The 5,632-nt window shown below is 44.2% G+C and overlaps 1 non-coding gene across 1 annotated transcript; it reads right to left on the bottom strand.

The window, feature by feature from the left end:
- Positions 1–5,332: 5,332 nt before the first annotated feature.
- Trnas-cga lies at positions 5,333–5,407 on the bottom strand. Its single transcript has one exon. It is a non-coding gene; the product is annotated as a tRNA-Ser (tRNA).
- Between the last annotated feature and the right edge of the window lie 225 nt (positions 5,408–5,632).

Consider the following 5,632-nt stretch of genomic DNA (forward strand, 5'->3'; position numbering starts at 1 on the left):
TCGCACCACTCTCTTGGCCGTGTGTCAGGTTCCAGGACCGGAGTCGCCACTTCTCAGTCAAGTAGCTCCTCAGTTTACCTCACAAGGGCTGAGTGCAGCCCGCTTGCCAACAGCGCTCGGCAGATCGGTTGGTCACCCATCCAAGTGGTATCCCAGCCCGACAGAGCATTTCTTCGATGATCTGACGAGAATCGATGTTACCATTGCGGCAAGGCCGTTGGCCGTTAACTCTAATACTCTCTTTGAAATTATGAAGGTGGCAGGGGTAAAATACAAGGAGCAAATAGCTGTTTACAAGTTATATAGACACCACACGGCAGTTATAAGCGTCGAGGGTAGTGAAAGAGAGGGTATTGTTGAAAGGGTAGTGAGACAGGGTTGTAGCCTATCCTTGATGTTATTCTATACGTACGTTGAGCAAACAGTAAAGGAATCTAAAGAAAAATGTTTAATAGGAATTAAAATTGACAAAGAAGAAAAAAAAATTGAGGTTTGCCAATGGCATTGCAATTCTGTCAGCGATAGCAAAGGACTTAGATGAGCGGTTGAACGAAGTGGACATTGTCTTGAAAGGGGGATAGAAGCTGAACATCAAAAAAGAAAAACAAGGAAAATGGAATGATGTTGAATTAAATGAAGTTCAAATGTGTGTCATATCTTATGGTACTTAACTGATACGGTCATCAGTCCCTAAGCTTACACACTACGTAAACTTAATTATCCTAAGGACAAATACACACACCCATGCCAGAGGGAGGACTCGAATCTCCGCCGGTACCAGCCGCCCAGTCCATGACTGCAGCGCCTTAGACCGCTCGGCTAATCCCGCGCGTTGAATTAAATCAACTGATGCTAACAGAATCGGATTAGAAAACGAGACACTTAAACTAGTGGACGAGTTTTGCTATTTGGGCAGCAAAATAACTGATAATGCTCGAAGTATAGAGGATATAAAATGTACACTGGCAACAGCAAGAAAAGCATTTCTGAAGACGTAAACTTTGCTAACATCGAGAACAGATTTAAGTCTTACGAAGTTTTTCTGGAGGTATTTGTCTGAAGTGCAGCCATGTACAGAAGACGATAGCTTAGCGAGGTAGCCGCACAGTCTGGGCTTCTTGCACGGTCCGCGCGGCTCCCCCATTCGGATATACGAGTCCTCCCTCGTGTATGGGTCGTCCTTACCGTAAGTAATTTTAAGTTAAATTAAATAGTGTGTAAGCTTAGGGACCGATGATCTTAGCAGTTTGGTCCCATAAGACCTTTCCAAAAATTCCAAATTCCACGGACGATAAACAGTTAGTGGCTACTGTGGCCGAGCGGTTATAGGCGCTTCAGTCCGGAACCGCGCAGTTACTACGGTCGCAGGTTCGAATCCTGCCTCGGGCATGGATGTGTGTGATGTCCTTAGGTTAGTTAGGTTTAAGTAGTTCTAAGTCTAGGGGACTGATGACCTCAGATGTTAAGACCCATAGTGCTTAGAGCCATTTCAACCATTTTTGTGATAAGCAGTTAACATCCAAAGGGAATAGACGCTTTCGAAATGTGACGCTACAGAAGAAAGCTGAAGATTAGATTGGTCGATCAGGTTAATGATGAGGAAGTACTGGACAGAATTGGGGAGGCAAAAAATTTGTCGCAGAACTTCGTCAACAAAAGAGACCGGTTGATGGGACACATACTGAGACATCAAGGCATACCACTTTAGTACTGGAGGGAAATGAGGGGGTAAAAATTGCAGAAATCGTAGAAGCAGACCAAGAGGTGAGTACAGTAAGCGGACTTGGAGAGATGTAGGTTGCATTAGTTATTCGGAGATGAAGAGGTTCGCACAGGATAGAGCAGCATGAAGAGTTGCACCAAACTAGTCTTCAGACTGAATATCACAATAACAACAACACTATCTGGTGCCTCCCATCTCTGTAGATGGGCAGATATCGGATTACAGCATCTACGGTTGTTCTAAACAGCACAACCAATACCCCACATTAGGTAAATAGCAACACACGTGTAATGAAAATTTCTGTTTTGTACTTAACTTCTTCGTTTGAATTTTCATCTTAGTGGTACGTCACTAAAGGCTGATATCTGAAGCTTTAAAAGGTAATCCTGCGTGGCATTTGTATGCCTAGCCAGACTTTAAATAAAATGATTGCTGCTGAACCCTGATAAACAGACAGGTAACACATAATCTTCAGTTTCTTTTCCTTTCATCACACCTCAAAGAATTTCTAACAGATAACTTTCGTACTTCCCATTCCATCTGAAAGCTTTTTTACTCCGTTAAGAATTTAAAAAAAATGATAAAGTACTATAGAATTAGAATGTGAGGTTTTACTTTCCTTGTAGCATTAGGCAAACTGAGTAAACAAATTCAGGAACTGTGGTTTATCTCGTAGAATGCGTCATCAACGATAGAATTTGTGCTAACAGTAAGACAGGTCTTTGCTTTGATATCGTCTGTTGAGGACTTCATGCATTGCATTTTTGATTGTCAAGTACTGTTACCTCTTTCCTGTGACGTAGTTTAGTTCGTAAATTTTTTTAATGTTTCCTGGCATTTTAGTATTCCGCGTGGTACTCTGGTGTTTTTAATTATGTTGCTACGTACATATTTTTGCTAGACCTTGATCAACATATTACTTGATCTTCAACAGTGGTTGCTCGTAATCGTCATTTCCCAAATCAAATTGATGCAACTCCTGCAGGAAGAATAAGGAGGCCTCGTATTACTGGACTGTCGAATTTCAACGACAGTTGATTACTGCCTTGTATCTATACCAATGAGCCACACAAAGGTAATGAAGCTAGATTTTCCGAGCAATGGCCCTTAGAATTTCATATTGTGATGCACAGGATACCGAGAGCCGATATTTTGCGCCTCCATGACTTATTTGCACGACATGTTAAACTTTATGTTGACACGTTACCTAAATTTCATGTTCCACAGACAAATATCACATTTGGCTGCCATGTACATTGGCAACTGGTTTCTCGAATCCTCAGTCGTTACTAAAAGACTCCAGCAGGTATAACTGGGCGAAAATGCAACGATACCGTGAAAACTTACAATCTGAAACTGTTTGGCAGTATGTTCATTCACATTTGACGACTGCTACTTTGACGGGGACGTATCTGGGACCAAGAGCTGAATGTATTTGCTTTTGGCGATATTTCTCTATAAACTTAATGTAAATTACTGCCAGCTGTTCTGTTGTTTGTGGCTCATCTGTTCCTTTCATTTGTGGTTTTTCGACTTCTATAGGGAGAAAGTAAACGTATGTGTTGGAGGAGCGCGGAATTTTAAGCAGAAGCACACCAATGTAAAGTATTCTCGGTTTTCAAGCTGCGTAATGGTTGGATTCAAGTTCAAGCTTTCGAAGATTTTTATTGTTTCCTTACTCAGGAACAGAGTGATTTGTGTACTTGTGGTGTGGCTCATTATTTCTCGAGTGAACCACAAGGGGTTGGACGAGCAGTCGCTTATGCAGGAAATGGAAGAGAAGAGGGAACAGCCTAGCTACACCTCACCTCCATATCTCCTCATGCCACAATAGATGGGCCAGAATGTGACTTTTTATGGATCTCTACCAAAGCTAGTTTTTATCTTTGAAGAAGTTCTGACCGGGATCGAGAAACGGGAAATTTAGCTGACGTCTATTGTATATATTCCACATTTTCGCTGGCAAGTTGCTCCCAGGTTCAGTTCCTCCCAAGTTTACGTCAGTGTATCAAAAGTCAATAATGGTGCTACTAAACTGCCCAGTCACATTCACTGACCGCCTGTCAAAAGCCTGAATAAGCGCCTTTTGCAGCGCCGACCGCTGCAAGACGTGCAGGAAAAGAATTGATGTGGCTCTGGAAGGTACGGACGGCGATATCGATGCGTGTCGACACCAGTGCCGTGGCCAGCCGCGTTAGTTTTCTCGATTGAGGATCGACTGCGCCAACAGCCCGATCGAGGTGATTTGGCAGATTCTCGATTTGGTTCACATCTGGCAAGATCAGGGAACTACGGTAAACTCCACCTGTTGCGCATCCAACCACGCACGTACACTGTGGGCTATGTGACACGTTGCATTGATCTGCTGGTAGACGCCATCGTGCCGAGGAAAGGCAAACTGCATGTAGGGATGGACATAATCCTCAAGGTTAGATGACAACATGTGTTGATCCACTGTACCTTCCAAAATGGCGAGATCACACGGGGAATGATACGAGAACATTCCCCAGAGCAACGATTATTGCAGAGTATTTGCCTTCACACGTTTCACGCCTTACACGCCAATGGCCGTCTGTCTGATGGAGCGTAAAACATGATTCATACGAAATGGCCATATGTCGCTACTCAGCGGACGTCCGCTTTCGTCCGCATTCGGTACAGGTGTGGGGATGCCACCCTTCACCGCCGAAGATCAAAAGTTAGTAGGCTGCATGAACAACGCACCTGCTGCGGAGGCCCATACGCAGGACCGTTCGACGATCGGTCGTTGAGGAGACACTGTTGGCAGCACCTTGGGTCATCTGGACGGTCAGTTGCTAAACAGTTGGACGTCTGTTCGCCCGAACAGATCTTCGCAGTTGATGTTCGCTCTTGTCAGTTATGGCACCTCAGTTGCCTCGGCGACAGTTGTGGATAACGCCTTTTCCACACTTAACCGTTTCGTAAATGCTTCCACTCTTGGCCGAAAACGAGTGATCATGCTCTTTTACTCATTGGGCAAACTGCTCCCTTTCCGCTTTACAACAAAGATTGCACTGTTTTCAGCTTCCCACCGACACGCTTTATGTACCCTCCACTGCTGGTGCTGCCACGTGCCGTCTGTGAGTGAATATTGCAAGTTGACGTCGAATGTAGACGGCGCTCAAATTAATGTTACTGGACCGTGTATGTGACAGAAGCATGCCGGCTTCGTAAGTCAGTCAGTACGTTCTGGTGACTGTCGTGAGGACCTTGGAAATATCGATTTTCAACCATACATGATGTGGCTTGAGCAATGAGAAAAATATTACAGTTGATACATGTCTCTGCTACTTTTACATTCCAAAAGATCTTATTACCACTTGATCAGATACTTACAATTGTGCGTTGTGAAACTGTTGGTCATTACCAACGTGGAGGGACAATCTGTAGTTGCCGATATTGAAGAGAATGTTAGATTTCCAATTTTGTCATTAGTCGCATTCCTAGAAACCAGATAACAAATGCACTGTATAAAGAACGTCTCGCGCGGAGATTGCGCCAAGAGAGGGAAGGGAAACTGTCATGGAAAACGGCTCAGATAGTATTTAATTAATCTCATGATGAAACTTCCTGGCAGATTAAAACTGTGTGCCCGACCGAGACTCGAACTCGGGACCTTTGCCTTTCGCGGGCAAGTGCTCTACCAACTGAGCTACCGGAGCACGACTCAGGCCCTGTACTCACAGCTTTACTTCTGCCAGTACCTCGTCTCCTACCTTCCAAACTTTACAGAAGCTCTCCTGCGAAACTTGCAGAACTAGCACTCCTGAAAGGAACGATATTGCGGAGACATGGCTTAGCCACAGCCTGGGGGATGTTTATAGAATGAGATTTTCACTCTGCAGCGGAGTGTGCGCTGATATGAAACTTCCTGGCAGATTAAAACTG

Source organism: Schistocerca piceifrons, chromosome 4 (genome assembly GCF_021461385.2).
Source record: "Schistocerca piceifrons isolate TAMUIC-IGC-003096 chromosome 4, iqSchPice1.1, whole genome shotgun sequence".
Classification (NCBI taxonomy): domain Eukaryota; kingdom Metazoa; phylum Arthropoda; class Insecta; order Orthoptera; family Acrididae; genus Schistocerca; species Schistocerca piceifrons.